Source organism: Camelus bactrianus, chromosome 32 (genome assembly GCF_048773025.1).
Source record: "Camelus bactrianus isolate YW-2024 breed Bactrian camel chromosome 32, ASM4877302v1, whole genome shotgun sequence".
Classification (NCBI taxonomy): domain Eukaryota; kingdom Metazoa; phylum Chordata; class Mammalia; order Artiodactyla; family Camelidae; genus Camelus; species Camelus bactrianus.
The window spans coordinates 11,383,100-11,399,927 of record NC_133570.1 but is presented as its reverse complement, the minus strand read 5'-3'; the positions used below and the strand labels follow the sequence as shown (position 1 = coordinate 11,399,927).

The following is a 16,828-nucleotide window of genomic DNA, read 5'->3' as shown; positions in this document are numbered from 1 at the left end:
AGGAAGTTGGAACATCAACATCTTATCTGAAATAGCTGTGGAATCAAAATACACCGCCTGTGGTTGATGGAGTAAGTGTGAGGCATGTCTTAAAGTTGCCAAGGTAACCGATGCGGAACTAAAAATAGTGATAGACTTATATTGGGAGGACAGGGCAGGAAATGTCAATAGATGAGGTCTAAGATCTGGCAATCAGTAAATATCGAGTGTAGGCATGGTATTTAGAGATTTGGAGATAACCACAGAGGAAACTGCCAGAAAACTTAAGAACAGCGGCCCTCGGGAAGCAGGCTGAGAAGGAAGGGGTGGGGCAGGACACTGCTTCCCAGTGTAAGGCTTTCTCTCTCATTTGATTTTTTTTTTTAAACCATGTGTCTGTTCTTAGATAAAAGATTCTGAACGTTCAAAGAGAGAAAAATCTTAGCTTAATAGAGTCAGTGGCAAAAGCCAAAGGCATAGCATAGGCAGTTAACATCATTGGATTTGGAGCAAAGGGTCTTTGGATATAATTCAGAGGGGCTGTGAACTTGGATGGGGAAGATAATGACATCTTTATCTTAACCTCTAATTGAAATTGAGCATTTGCTGCCCTTACGAATATAGAGAAAAAGCCATGCTAGTCTTACCAGACCTGTGACTTTTATCACCGACAGAAATCACAGGTACTTGCATCACCTTGCAAATGTTGCAGGTATCTTGAAACATGTACGCTCATCGCTACTTCAGAATCACAGTATTTGTTAGATGCACAGCTCCTCTTGTGAGTTAATGCACAAATAAAGAAACGTACGTATTCCCATGTCACATTTGATTTTTTTAAAATACATTTTTGGTAACTATGTCTCCATATAATTGATTCCTTTGCCATCCTGTGTGTGTGTATGTGTGTGTGTGTGTGTGTGGTTTTTTTTTTTTTTTAAATGCATTGAACAACATTCTTCTGCAAAGGGGTCTGTAGGCTTCACCAGATGGCCAAGGAGTGTATGGCATGAGATAGGTGGAAACTCTTCTTTAGAGAAAGGAGAGCAGCTGGGGGCGAAGGTGTCTGATAAAGCCCTCACAAGCAGAGAGCAGGATCCACGTGTTGAGGGAAGCTGGGACCTGGGTCGATGGAGAGGTAGGTAGAGGCTGCTGCTGCGGATGGGATGCTGATGATGGTACAACAGTTCAATTATAGTCACAGGAGCAGTAGCAGCTGTAATTTACTGAGCTCATGAGATTCCAAACCTTCCCAAGCGTTATTGTGTCTGACCTTGACAATAACCGTAGGAAGGTATTAATGCAATTACTCTTTTATAGCCAAGGAAACACAGCTGCTGATGTGTTTAGGGGCTAGTCTGAGGTCCCATAGCTGGTAAATCATGGAACCAGAATCCAGGCTGTGATCCACTGGACTCCTCAGCTCATCCCCCGACTCGCTTGTCTATACTGTCAAGTATGTTGGAAGATCTGGTCTTAATCTCATTCGACCAACAAAGAAGTCAAGGATGGGACAAATCAAGGGAAGCCAAGTCCAGCATCCCAGCGAGCTTGGGGAAAACCAACTGAGGCTTTGTCCCTGCCAGCTTCCTGCTAATTCCTTCCTCATCCCTCCGGGAACCACGGCTCGGCTCTGGGAAGGTCACTTCCCTGGGCATCACCATCAGACCTCAAATCCTGCCTCATCTTCCTCCAGCGCCTCACTCAGACCTTCCTTCCCATTTTAGCCTTTGGAGCCCTCCTGGCATCAAATCTTTTTGTTGTTGTTGTTGTAATTTGCTTTCTTTTTTTTTTTTTTTTAAATTCAGATATTACAGTGAGATTACCACGTTGTGCCAGTTTCTGGTGTACAGCACAATGCTTCAGTCATACATGAATATACATATATTCATTTTCATATTCTTTCCCACTGTAAGCTACTACAAGATATTGAATATACTTCTGTGTGCTATACAGTATAAACTTGGTTATTTATTTTATATATATTAGTCAGTATCTGCAAATCTTGAACTCCCAGTTTATCACTTCCCACCCCTTTCCCCCGTGGTAACCATAAGTTTGTTTTGTCTGTGAGACTGTTTCTGTTTTGTAAATAAGTTCACTTGTCTTTTTTTTAGATTCCACATATAAGTGATACCATATAGTATTTGTCTTTCTCTTTCTGGCTTACTTCACTTAGGATGACATTCTCTACGGCCATCCATGTTGCTGCAAATGGCATTATTTTATCACTTTTTATGGGTGAATAGTATTCCATTGTATAAATATACCACAACATCTTTATCCAGTCATCTGTCGACGGACATATAGGTTGTTTCCATGTCTTGGCTATTGTAAATAGTGCTGCTGTGAACACTGGGGTGCATGTGTCTTTTCGAATTAAGGTTCCCTCCGGATATATGCCCAGGAGTGGGATTGCTGGGTCATATGGTAAGTCTACTTTTAGTCTTTTGAGGAATCTCCGTACTGTTTTCCACAGTGGCTGCACCAAACTGCATTCCCACCAGCAGTGTAGGACGGTTCCCTTTTCTCCACAGTCTCCCCAGCATTTGTCATTTGTGGACTTTTGAATGATGGCCATTCTGACTGGTGTGAGGTGATACCTCATTGTAGTTTTGATTTGCATTTCTCTGTTAAGTAGTGACATTGAGCATTTTTCACATGCCTATTGCTGGCATCAAACCTTCATGCCCCTATAACTTTCTACTTGGGTTCCCCAGCTTGAAAGCATACTGCCCCCCCACCCCCATTAGATGCTTGAACTTGCATTCCTGAAACTGCATTCCCACTGGGGGTTCATAAAACACTGTGACTGTTAGAAGGGTTATCATTGTGGGTTTTTTTTGTTTTTTTTTTTTGGTTTGTTTCTGAGTTTGCATTTTTTTTTTAATTGAAGTATAGTTGATTTACAATGTTGTGTTAGTTTCTGGTGTGCAGTTCAGTGATTCAGTTGTAGGACATTGCCATCAGCCTTTCCTGGATTTGCTGATAACTGTCTTCTCACTAAGAATTGCCACAGGATTCTAGCGACTCTTCTGTTATGATGGCAACTGGGCTGAGCTGTCCTGCTTAAGTGAGTGCAGGGAACAAGAAGAGGCTGACGATGTAATACAGAAAGAATCCTCTTCGTGCCTGGTGAAGGCCAAAGGCTGGAACGCCACGCTGAACGGACAGAGGACTCAGAGCAATGAGAGAAGGAGAGAATGAGAGAAAATCAAGCCCTCTCAGGGCCCATCCCAGAGGCTGGCGGACCCCAAAAAGCCCTCTGGGCCGTGCATTGCAAAAATCACTCCAGCCATTACATACTCGTTTTGAATTCAAATTTGAGTTGTTTGGCAGTTGGGATGGTGTTCCACTTGTGGATTTGTTCTGGTTTTAGAGGCATGTAAGCATGAAGAACTCACACCTGATTATTTTGCTGGTACACATTTAAGCAGCATCAAAATAAAAATATTTTATGACAATATTGACAGCGAGCATCTCTAAGAATATGTACCCTTTAAAAGTATTTCAGGTTTGAAAGACACTGATCTATATGCCATCATTTTAAAAGAAAGTCCCTTTCCACTTATTTATTTTTATTGAAGTGCAATTGACTTACAAGTTTGTATTAGCTTCAAATGTACAGTAATGTGATTCAGTTTTATGTATATATGAATATGTGTATGAATATATTCATATATATATATATACACATTCTCTTTCAGATTCTTTTCCATTACAGGTTATTATGAGATATTGAATATAGTTCCCGTGCTCTACACTAGGACCTTGTTGTTTATCTGTTTTATATAGAGTAGTGTGTATCTGTTAATCTCAAACTCCCAATTTATCCCTCCCAACTCTTTCCCCCTTTGGTAACCATAAGTGTGTTTTCTATGTGTGTGAGTCTGTTTTGTAAATAAGTTCACTTGTATCATGTTTAAGATTCCACGTATAAGGGACATCATATGCTATTTGTCTTTCTCTGTCTGACTTACTTCACTTAGAATGATAATCTCTAGGTCCACCCATGTTGCTGCAAATGGCATTATTTCATTCTTTTTTATTTTATGCCATCGTTCTGCAGGCTACACTCACTGCTCAAAAACTGTTGCTCACTTGGAATTAATCTTCCATCTATGATGGTTTCCAGTGATGGCAGGTAAGGGTGGGGTGTGCCAGTGGCTCAAACCAGCACCTAAAAGGCGGATCAGTACCCGACCAATGGTGACCGCTACTAACACTAGCATTGCTGCTACCTCATGGGGCTGATGGAAGAGTGGTATAAAAACATCCTCTCCCGATGTTCCTGTCTCTGTGTCTTACAACCTGGTCAAGAGAATAGAAGGGCAACTGAGGTCAAGGTGTGGAGAGTGGAGAAGAGTGGAGAAACACCTGGGGAGGAGACACGGGAGGCTCCGTGGTGCCGTGGGAAAGCACATTCTGGACTGGGAAACGTACAGTCCTCGGGGGAGGGCCCAGCTCTGTGTGACCTTAGACAAGCCTCCAAACCTCTGGCTCTTAACATGTGAATGAGGACAAAGGGTCACCAGCCTTGCCCGCCATGCAGAGCAGGTGGGACAATGGCGGGGGCAGGGATGGGGAAGGCGGCAGTAACCATGAAAGCCTACTGTTACTGTCAGTAGAGTGACGGTGGCAAGGGATAGTCAGAGAGGTGCTCAGAGAGCCAGCGAGGGAGGGAGAGACAGAGACAGAAGGAGACAGAGGAGGAGAGGACTTTGACGGCCCCTACCATCTGTCCCCTCCCCGAGGGTAACTCATACTCCATACCGAGAGATTTCCCTCCCAGGTCCTGCCCTTAACTGGGTCCAGCCCACGCAGGGTCCCTGGGGCTGCCTTGCTGGCCCAGTTGGGAGGCTGGAGGGTCAGATCGCAGCCCCCGTGGGAGAGGAGCCTGGGTGGGGTTGACTGTCCAGAGACGAGATGCCCAAGGCTGGGCTGCTCTAAGCTCAGAACACACTCCTGGGGCCTGGAGCTCAGCACCAAAGCTCAGTTCTTCCGACTGTAATAAGTCTCCACTTTTCATACCTTCAGGGGGCTCCTGGAGGGCCGGCTGTCTGTACAGCTCTCCTGGTTGTGGGGATGGGGAGCATTAGCTAATATGCAGGATCAAGTGGGCAGAAGAATGCATTTTGTTTCCTGAATCTGTAGGAACTGCTAGCCGAAGGCACTGCCGGCTTCCTGAAGACTGAATTTGTTTTCTCTGCTTTGGGGTTTGACTGTGTGAAAATATTTGGCTTTTATTCGAGATCGTTTGTTTTTCTTTGTAAGCAGTGAATGTCTCTATACAATGCATTGTTCTGTAAGCATTTGCAAACTGACTTTTTTTCCTAACCGTATTTTCTTGACTAATGAGCTCCACTTTGATTTAAACTTTTTTTTTAAAAAATAAGAATTGTCCTCTTAATTGCAGAGAGATTTTTAAAATGCATTTGGCAGAGGGGGGCGGTGAGGGATGTGTTAAAGTTATAGACTCATTCCTCCCTAATGAAGTGGAAGGAAGTGGAACCATGGGAGAAATGGGATTAAAAAAGAACGTAATAGAATCAAAGGAGATAAGAAATAATATAATGGATGCATGTGGGCTTTGAATTGGCTTCTTGCTACATTTGTAAGCGCTTGAGCTGGAAAAGATACAGGGAGGAGTAGTGAGAGCCGGTATCCGGCCAAAGACCAAGTCCTGGGACTAAAGGCACTGCCACCATCTCTCCCTGGACCTGCAGGCCTCAGTTGCCACATCTGTCGAATGGGATGAAGCTGTCTTCCCAGGGCTGCTGAGAGGGCCCCAGGGGGTAATGAATGAGAAAGTCCAAGCTGTAGGGTGCTGTGCACACGTGAGGGAGGGTTTCCTTTTGGGTGGGGCCTGGGGTTGGACTGAAGGAGCTTCGACTCTAGCTCTCAGAATCTGGAATCTGATGAAAAATCATTGACACAGATACACACTCACAGGTACAGACACACACACACATACACACCCCCTCCCATACTCCTTCATGCCCTCTCACACACCCATCTGTGTACCACACACGTACAAGGGCATGAACACACACCTTCACACCCTCCCCATGCACCATTAAATACACACACTCACATGCACTCCCCCCCCCCCGCCACAGACACTTGCTCATTTACACACCCTCCGCACTCCTCCTCTCACACACGCCCTTAAACACATCCTTGCTGGCGTGCAAATCCTCTCCCCGCCACACCCTCATATATACACAAACCCTCACACACACACCACGTTCTTTAAATGAGACAGTGTCTCCCGGCCTTCACGTCACCTCCCCTCCCTGCTGAAATCTGGATGGAAGCAGAGCGTGTCCCCTGTCCTCTCCCCCTGCCGAGCTCACCCTGTCACAGCCCTGCCACCAGCCTCTGCCCACAGCACCCAGAAACTGCTCAATGTTTCCTCGCCCCTTGGCCTGGTTTATATTCCTGGTCCTTTATAACCACCCTCCACCCTGACCATGAAGTCTGAGCCCCATGAGTCCAGGGGTCCTGTCTGTCTTACTCACAAATGCATCCTCAGAGCCTGGCATAGGGTTGGAGTTCCAGAAACACATGTTGAATGAATGAATGGACAAATGAATGGATGGATGGACGGATGGACGGACGGAGGAGGGAGTGATACCTAGAGAAGGAGATGGTCTGTTCAGACCAGGGTCTGGGCTTTGGGAGTGAGGCATGGGGAGAAGATGGAGGGCCTGCCTGCTCCCAGCTGGTTCCAGTGCCCTGTCTTGCGCCAACTCTGCCCAGTTCACACCCCTCCCCCCGAAGGACCCCAAGCACTTGGGACCTGCCACTGGCAGCCATTTCCGCCACCTCTTGGGGCCTCCCAGGTCACTGCGGGGTCTGCAGGAAAGGACCCGGATTCCTCAGGAACACAGCATCAATAACCCGACCAAGCCTCTGTACGCCAGCACCGCCGCCTGCGTCGTCCTGGTACTTACTGTGCACCAGGAGCCGGGCTACTCGATTCATATACAAATCCTACCAGCCGTTCCAGGAGGGAGGCCCACGTAGCATCTGCATCCTATAGCCCACCAAACAGAGGCTCCTGGAGTGAAGTAACCAGCCCAAGGCCAACTGCTGGCGAGGGGCAGTGCTAGGATTTGAACCCAGGCCCCAGACTCTTCGATGTTGCATTTCCCTGACTTCCCATCCTGGCTCTGGCGCCCCTCCTGGGCTCCCTCAGCCCCCTGTGCTTCCCCACTGGGGCGAAGCGCCCTCCATACGGCCCTTATGTCCACTGCCTGCCTTCCCCACTGGACCAGGAATGATTCAGGGGCAGCGAGGGAAGTGATTCTGGTGCCTTGCCCAGGTCCCCTTTGTCCGGCAAGGCACCCACTGCTCAGCTGCTCGTCTTTTTTCCTGGAGCATTGCCTTACGTAGGGAAGCTGGCTTGGCGGGGCAATTATGACACCCCTCGTCCCAGCTGGGGACAGCCTGAACCAGTGACTGGCTGACAGGGGGAGACCATAGGTTTGCTGCCTCGCCCCAAGGTGGGGTCAACTCTGTGCACAGCTCACGCTCCAGAACCCTGCCTCCTCCTTACCCCTGGGTGCACGGGATCAGGTAAGCACCTGCAGCTGAGCCCCACGCCTCGTTAAGCCCCTTCTCGGCCCTCTCCTGCTTCCCTCGCTCTCCCTTTCTGGAAAGCACTCCCTCCAGATACCGCAGGCACAGAACTTCAGATCTCAGGCTCTGCTTTTAGAAAACCTGACCTGAGACGGAAGGGACAGCCTGTGAATCATTGTAACCCCAGTCCCAAGGCCAAGCTCAAGTGGACAGTGGGAACTTCAACTTCCCTTATTGAGGAAACGGGCCATTTCTCCTGCCCGCCCTGCAGAGGCTCTACTCCAGTCACCTGCACCTCCTCGGGCAGGCCCCGTGGAGAATCAGTTCTGGCCAAGGGGAGGAGTTTTGGTTTATCATAGTCACGCTGGATCCCTTGTGCCTACACCAACATCAGGCACAGAGGAGGAGCTTAGTGAGTATTTGAGTGAGTGAGTGAATAAATGAATGACTGTCTCATCTGTCCCCTGCCAGATGCCTGCCTTTCTCCAAACCTTCACGGTCACCTGAACCCTCACCTGCCAGGTACCCTCACCTGCCAGGCACCCTCACCTGCCAGGCACCCTCACCTGCCATGTTTACACCAGCTGGCTTTGACTTCATACCAATGTGCTTGGCCAGCTGCCCGCACACAGCAGGGGTTCGCCGGGGGACCTCAGGGCTCCCCCCAGGGTAGGGGGTCAGAGGGAGCCTGGGCTGGGCCAGACCCTTTACCCTCGTTTCACCCAGGACAGCTCTGCTCTGATCTGTTCCCGTGAGGCTTTGTTTGGACAGAAGTGCTCTGTGTCTAGACAGACTAGGACACACTTAGCCATCTGGTATTTTCTGTCCCCTCCACCCCCACCGCCTTGATGTGGGGCACCTGTTCCCTCTCGTGGCTCCACCCAAATTTTGTCTTGAGATGTCCTGCTCAAGTCTCCATCACAATGTGAACTCCTTGAGGGCTCTAGCCTAGAGGTTAAAAGCTCCGGCTTTGGAGTCAGAAAGGCCCTGGCAGGTTATGAAGCCCCACCCAACCTCGGTTTCTGTAGCTATAAAATGGGGAGGTAATAAGGCTACCATCTGAGAAGTGGGCAGGAATTAAAAAAGATGAATCATGAAATATGCTAAGCACTGTGCCTGGCTCCTGGCAAGTACTACCTTCCAGGGTGTATTAATTACCTGAGCAATGCCTTGGGCATACTTGGTAATTAATCATCAGCATTATACTTTCCTTTGGAAAAGGAAGTTAAACTTCAGATACGAATGACGCTCATCTTGTTCCGGTGTGGATATTGCCCAGAGACCCAAGAGGGTGCGTCACGGTCAAGGTCACTGGGTTCCAATGAAAGTCACTCATTCCAGGTGGACACTGGGGACATTCCCACATGGCAGCTGCATGGTTAAAGGGGCCCTTCTGCCTGGCTGCAAAAGGACCAGAGGAGGGGCCCCAATGTTCTTCTGCTTCATAGGCATCTGGCTTTCTTCCAGATCCAGGCTCACTGTGTATAGACAGCAAGGAAATTTGGAAGAGATGATGATTTCCCATTTCCCAGATTCGCTGGTGTATCTGCAGCAGCTCACACAGCGCTGGGGGTGCGGGGGATGGTCCATAAATATTGTGGGGTGAATGAAGGAGTAAAGGAATGAATGAATGTGAAACCTACCATGAAATTTCAGCACCTAGTTTAAGTGTATCTCAATCAATGTTTTTGAATGAACGAATGAATTCTAGGTTTACGCTCATAGTCCCAGTTCTGAGCCCAGGTTCTAGCCCGGAGGAGGTCTGTGATAAATATTTATGGAGGAAATGAACTAGATCCAGTATTTCCCAGAAAACAGCTGAGTTTCAGCTATGGTTTCCCCCCATCCTCTGCCCCTCTCACCCGAGACCCACAGACACATTTCAGGGACCGAGCCTTCAGATCCCAGCCACCAGCCTGGCTTGGCCTCAGTCTGGGACACAGAGCAAGCTCCCCGGGGTGCACAGTTGGAAGACTGTCCTGTTGGCTTGCCAGGGAGCTCATGGGTGCTGCCCTCCGGAGACACTCACAATACCCACCCACCCAGGGGGACTGAGCTGGCAAGAGCAGGTTGTAATGACCCAGGGACACTGCCAAGGGGCCCCAGTCTGCACAGCACTGGCATTAACACAACCACACACATACACACAGATGGGGACACGTCGCTGTGCCCTGCTGGCCACAGGGCTCTCTGCCCATGCTCCATCCCTCCCCCCCAGCCTACGCATTAGAGCCACTGTCCAGAACGGGCCCCAGCAACCCACGTGGGGGATCCCGCCCATCTCCCAAATGCACCCAGTACGGCACAGGCGTGTGGACACACACACCCTGCATTGCTCCACTTCCCAGGCCCCGCCACCTCGTCCCCAACACACCTCGCCTCCGCCTCAAGCAGGCGGTGGCCACAGACCGCCCAGCGGTACCACCAAGAGACAATGCCACTTCCCATGAATAACAGGACCCCTATCAGCCAGAAAGTGGGGCCAGAGTTCCTAGTGCAGGCCTAGAGGCAAGTCACTTGCCACCACACTGCTTGGAGGTACTGGAGGTGCTGTCTGTCTCTCTGAGCACCCAGCCTGTGCCAAGGGCAGGCAGCTGCCCCCTCCTTTGCCACTGCTGGGACTGACTCCCACTGGGAACCAGGGGGTGGCTCCGACCCTGCAGAGCTGCCCAGCCTGCACGCTGGACTGACCAATGTCCCCAGAAGCATCTGTGGATCCCAGGCCAGGGCTCCACTTGGCGCCGGCCGCGCTCCAAGACACGTGGCGCTCAGAAGCCAGAGGGCTCCCCCTGAGCCCCGGTCTCCGGTGCAGCAGCCTCCCCACGCCTGCTTCCTGCAGGGGTCTCACCCCAGCCAGCCCCACGGGGCCACCCCACAGCTCCAGCTGGCGGGTTGCAGGAACATGGCCTGAGATGCCCAGACAGGCCGGCACAAAGAGCTAGTTCATCGCGGGCGACAAGGGGAGCGTTGGGGCGCTAAAGCCTCAGACTGTGGCGACTGGGCCTTCATTCGCCCCTCAGGGCGCCTTCACACCGCCTGGCGTGGCCCTGCCACGGCACGACCCGGGGAGAAGGACGCTAGGCCGTCCTTTGGTCCCCTTGGGTTCCCTGCAGGTCAGGCCAAGGCGAAGGGGGTTCAGGGATGCTGGGAGGCTCCGTAGCGCCCGGGAGAGCAAGCCACACGGCGAGCCCCGGCCCCGCGATGCCCAGGCCGGGCTCGCCGGGCCCACCTGCCCGGGGAGCGGAGCCCCCGCCCGGGTACTCACCGGCTCCGGCGAGACCTCCCCCTGGTGTGGTGGCGGCCGCCCCCTCTCAGGCTGTGCGCCCCATCTGGACAGGCCGGCGGCACTAATCAGCCGCCTGGCGTGGTGCGGCCGAGTGGCTGGGGTTTAATTGACACCAGGTGGCCCCTCCCCAGGGGCAGGCTGGGAGGCGGCTCTGCCCGGCTGGGAGGCCAAGCCCTGGGCAGGGGGGCTGCACCCAGGCCTGGCCGGTTCAGACCTCCCCTGGAGAGACCAGGGCAGTCAGGCAGCCGCTGGCCACCCCTCCCCTCCTCTCCTGCCGGCGACCTCCATCGCACACCCAGCCCGGCTTCCCTGGGCTCTGACCTTTCTTTCATTTCAGAGGCAGCAGCGGCAGGGACGGCGTCTACCCAGGAGGAGGGTGGCTCAGGTTACCCCCCAGCTGGCCAGGGGCAGCCAGGAGTGTGTGTGCGGGTCTGTAGTGGCCAGGCCGGGCCCGCTGGATCCAGAGGGCCACCCACCGTGGTCACCAAGGAGCCCCCAAAACATCTTTTATTGAACACTTACTACGTGCCAAGTCATGCACGGTGCCCACACTGAACCCTCATGAACTCTCTTGGGCCCTGAGAGGTGGGTGTTTAGTAATCTCACTTAACAGATAAAGAAACCAAGGCTCAGAGAAGCTAAGCCTCTTCCCTAAGGTCACACAGCAGGAGAGACACCAAAGCAGGGATTTTTAAGCACCACCTGCAAAGGAAGGCATCATTGTTTTGATGGGGAAATTCAGGCTCAGAGTCAGGAAGCCAGTTCTCTAGGTCACACTGCAAAGTGTGGAATTTGGATTTTCTCACCAGTTGTGTTGGGCCAGCCTGCCTGGAGAAACAAAGTGTGTGTTTATGCTGAAACATAAGCCCTCTCTACTGACCCACATGAGTCCCTGCTTATATTAGGGCTCCAAATTTGAGCCGTCGCTGGGGTTTAGGGGAAAGAACATTGGACGTAGAGTCAGGAGACCTGTGCCAAATTTGCTGTGTGACTTTGAACAAGTTACTCTAACTCTCTGGGCTTTGCTGCAAATGGGACGCCATGTTGAAAGGGCTTTGTGACTGGGACACCCAGGCAGGATTGGGGAGTGATGACACAGTCCCTATTCTGCCCCAGTATCCCTTCCCAGAGGCCCCTGCCCCTGCCTATCCCCTCACTGCCTGGGAGCAGCAGGAGTCAGCAGTTAAGAGCACACACAGGCTCTCCAGTCACACAGATGTGGGGTCAAACCCTGGCTCTTCCTCACTGACTGCATAATCTTCAGAGATTACTTCCCTTCTCTGGGGCTCAATTTCTCATCTCTAAGATGTGCCAAAGAGCACCGCCTCCCTGCCTGGGCTGCGTGAGGAGAAACAAGAAAGTACCCAGCACCTGCCTCTTCACTCAGTAACATTTACTGGGCACCTGCTATGTGTGGGTCACCGTGCTGGGGACCTCATGTTGGACAAAGTAGAGTCAGTCTGTGCCCTGGCAGCAGAGACAGACAATACATTTAAAAACACACAAATATATATGTAATTCCTTGTAGAATCTCCTCAAAAAATAGAAGTAGCTACTGTTGTTCACGCACCTATGCAACTAAAGAACCTTTTGAGCACCCACAACATGCCACGTACTGTCAGAGGCATGGCATATAGCCATGTGGACAGGACCCTGTCCACCTGGACCTGATGTGTTTTAATAATTAACCCTGGCAATATGTAGGCAATAATAATTATTATAATCCCATTCTCAGGCAGCACAGTTCCCCTCACACTGTGTGCCTTGGTTCCCTCACTGGGGACGGGGAACATGCCTGAGGGCTGGGTCTGCCCCTCCGGGAGCTCCAAGGTGGAGCATGCGATTCTGGAATGTTCTTAGGTCTAATCCTAAGTGAGGTTCATGCGCTCCTGTTGGTCTGACTTATGGGCACGCTGGCAGGCAGCTCGCCCCCGTGGCCCAGACCCATCCCCACCCGCCTGCCGCAGCTTGTCAGGCTGAGAAGGAAGCAGGCAGCTGACTGGGCTGTCAGCCCTGGTGCCCGAGCCAGACGTGGGGCAGGTGCCCGGGGTACAGACTGGGGCCTCATGATGACAAGGGAAGGGCCCTGAGCTCACGTGACTGCACCCTAGCCCTGAGCGGTGAGCCTCACTAGTGAAGAGAACATTCTAGTAAGAAGCAGTGAGAACTCAGAGTGGGGTACCTTGGAAGGGAATGAGTTCACCGTCAGTCAAAGGATTCTAACAGGATGCTGTTAAAGGGGACTCCAGAAATAGGAAGAGTGTTCTAGAAGAGCTAGTTGATTTCTACTCCTCCTCCAGGCCTAATCTGGGACCTCAGCTCCACCTGGAAGCTGTTTTTCTAAGTCCATCTCCCACCCCAGGCAGGTGCTTCCCCTGAGCGCCCCCACCACTTACCGCATGGTGCCAGCATTGCCTCTTCATTGGTCCAATGTGCCCACAAGATGGACCTCCACCTCCTCTGTCTCTCCCACACCATTATACGCCCCATACCGAAGCACAGAGCAAGCCACGTAGTAGGTACTCAGCAGGTGTTTCTTGTATTCGTAAATGTACAGACTGAAACCATCACCTACCATGCTCTTTCTAATGCTGAGCATTGGAGACATAGACCACAGGTAGCCTTGCCATTTTATTCATTCAGTCTTCATTCAACAAATATTTCCTGAGCACCTACTATGTGCTAGGCACTGCGCTAGGCACTGGGGATACAGCAGTGACTGAGACTGATAAAAAAAAATCTCTGCCTTCATGGAGTCTACCATCTTGCAATTGTATTTTTAACTAGGTAATTTTCACAGGTGTTTCTCTTCATAACAACAGCCATTGCCATCTACCAGGGTTTCTCAGCCTCAACACTAGTGGATAATTCTTTGGGGTTCGGGGTTTGGGGCTGTCCTATACACTGTAGGATGGTTAGCAACATCTCTGGTCTCCGCCCATTAAATGCCAATTGCAACCTCCTCCTGCTTCATGTGACACCCCAAATGTTTCCAGATGTCCTAGGGGAACACACCACCCCTAGTTGCTAACCACAGTCATACATTAAGTATGGGACACGCACTTTGCATCCCCCAATTTACTTCATCTCTAAAATAACACCAGGAGGCAAGAATAATTATTATTTCAATTTTACGACTGAGGAAATAGAAAAGATTACTGTTATATATTAGTATAGAAAATCACTTGCTTACAAACCCAGATCTATGTCCCCAGCCCTGGATATGCAGCTTCCCAGCATCCTTATGTGAAGTCAGGGCTGGTGGATACTCAGAGCCTGGGTACCGGCTGCAGAGACGAAGTTCAGAGCAGCATGTCCCTCGTCTGGGCTCCCACAGGCATCTGCTGTCAGCCTGGAGCCAAATTCTCTTCTGGTTCTACAGGGACTGGCACCCAGTAGGCCTTTCGAGCAGCAATAGCCTGGAGAAAGACACTGCAAACCGCAGACCTAATCGTTAAGTTTTCCAGAAGCCACATTAAAAAGGTGAAAAGAAACAGGTGAAATTAATTATGGTAATGGATTTTTAACTCAATCTAGTTGAAAATGATCATGTCAGTATATAATCATTATCAAAAATTATTAAGGAGATAGTTTACATTCTTTCTGTTTCTTTTTTTAAACATCTTAGAAATCCAGTGTGTATTTTACACATACATTTCAACTCAGACTCATTGCATTTCAAGGGCTTAATAACCACACATAGCCTGTGGCTTCTGTTTTGGGCAATGCCATTCCGGAAAGTTTTGTTGATTGAGGGAATGAAGACAGGAGGTAGGATATTCTCAGCTCAACAAGAGAGGTGTCCCTGAGCCCACAGATTCCGGGTTGCCACGTGGTCCTGTCAGTTTTTCATGACTCATCTCTCTGGCCTCCAAGTTCATCTGTCTTTCTGTCCTTGGAGCCCAGCCCAGTGCAGGGCACTTGTAGGAGCCGTGGTGCGGTCTGGTGGTTTGGAATCAGAGGCCCAGTGTCAATCCTGGCTTGACCACACAGCGGCATGACTCCCAAGCCTTAGCTTCCTTATCTGGAAAGTGGGGGTGATGGGTTTCATCTGCTGCAGCACTGCTCGGTAGCATGTTCTGCCATCATGGCCACGAGGGTGCTGAGGTGGTAACCCGTTACCCACATGGTGCTAGCAAGCCTGTGCAATGTGGCTGGTATGAGGGAGCAATTGATTTTCAAATTTTATTTAATTTTAACTAATTAAAATTTTTTTTGAGAATGATTTTTTTATTGATTTATAATCATTTTATAATGTGTCAAATTCCAGTGTAGAGCACAATTTTTCAGTTATACATGAACATATATATATTCATTGTCACATTTTTTTCTCTGTGAGCTACCATAAGATCTTGTGTATATTTCCCTTTGCTATACAGTATAATCTTGTTTATCTATTCTACAATTTTGAAATCCCGTCTATCCCTTCTAACTAATTTTAAATTTAAATAACCACTCATGGCTAGTGGCTACTGTATCAGACAGCGTAGCTTCCGAGCGGTATTGGGGGATTAAGTATAAAACCCCTGGCCCAGAGCAGGCCTTCACCGCCTGGTGCCTAGTTCATCAGGCTGGAGGGTCTATAAAGATAGCTTGGGGAGGTCCCTCTAGAGTATTCGGGGTACTGATAGTGGGTATGAGGAAACGGCCCCAAAGCCAGGGAAAGAAGCATCTAAGGGGAGTGGGTGGGGCTCTTTGAAATGCCGATACCCCGCTACAGTTTCCTGGGATGCAGAGGGCACTGAAAACCTCCACTCTCAGAAAAGACGTGCTGGGAGGCTGCAAGCTCATTCCAGCAAAAGCCCTGCATCTTGGAAGTTAACCTTTGATGGGAAGGTGAGAAAGAAAGGGAAGGATGGATAGAACCAGGCAGCGCAGACTTGAGGTGGGGGCGGGGGAAGGTGGAGGCCACAGGATTGTTTCAGCTGTGGGAAATGGGGATGGAGGCTGCCTCTTACCTTGACACAGCATTGACCTTTCTCTGGGTGATCTATCATAAAATTAGCAATGGTAGCTATGAGCTACTGAGGGCTTACTGTGTACCTGACATGGTGCTAAATGTTTTAACCTGTATTACATCATTTAATCCTCTAAGGCATAGAGACTCGTATTGCCTCTATTATATGAATGGTGAAACTGAGGCTCAGACAGGTTAAGCACCTGCCCAAAGTTCACACAGCAACAGAGCTGGGATTCGACTGCAAGTCTGGCTGACTGTGAAGCCCTTGCTCTTTTTTCCACTGTAGGGTACCATTCCCTTGTGCAACTCCTTATGTTTCCGGAGTTTCTCAGTCATTTTGCATCAATTTTTTTTGTACTAACATTGACATTAATTTCACAAGGTTATGTCATATCACCATTTGGTGATGATGAAAAAATGGGGCCACCAATAGGTTTAACAACTTATAAAATATTAGTGTAAGGACACTGTTAATGAAATGGACTTTGGTTTGTATAATGTTTTTATGTTTAAAAATAAGACCTGTCATCTTTTCTCTGCTCAGTTCTTTCTAACTTACTTAGAGGGTCACTGTCTTCATCCTTTTGGCTCTGGATGCTTTGTGTTACCCCTTTGCAAGAAGAAATGACATTAAGACCTGACATTGTATCACATGAATAATGAACAGAGGCCTGGGCTAGAGACCAGGACTTCAGGTTTGTTTGGTTTGCAAGCGACAAAAACAATTCTAAATTTGAGGGAAAAGAGGAGGAAATGGGAAGAACCGATTAGAATGCAAAGCATCTGGAGAATCCAAGGAATACAAAGAAATGAAGAAACCAAGTTTGCTCTGGAGATGTCAGCAGCAGAAATTCTTGAACCTTCTCTGAGTCACAGACGTAGCTCCTAATACTACCCAATCCCTCCCCACAAGCCCCAGTTCAGAATTCTAAATTCCCAGGAAAGGACATCTGATTGGCCCAGTCTGGGTCAGATGTCTAGCCCTAAACCAATCAGCTATGGGTGGGTGGAGTCTAATG

The 16,828-nt window shown here is 49.7% G+C and overlaps 1 protein-coding gene across 2 annotated transcripts in view; it reads right to left on the bottom strand.

The window, feature by feature from the left end:
• Positions 1 to 11,134, bottom strand: part of NOS1 (nitric oxide synthase 1) — a 166,200-nt gene extending 155,066 nt beyond the window's left edge. Inside the window, exon 1 of one of the 2 annotated variants that reach the window (XM_074356469.1) lies at positions 10,829 to 11,134. The gene's annotated coding sequence lies outside the window, so the exon portion shown is untranslated. The remainder of the gene's footprint in view (positions 1 to 10,828) is intronic. The other variant, XM_074356471.1, reaches the window with a different exon arrangement.
• Positions 11,135 to 16,828: the final 5,694 nt, after the last annotated feature.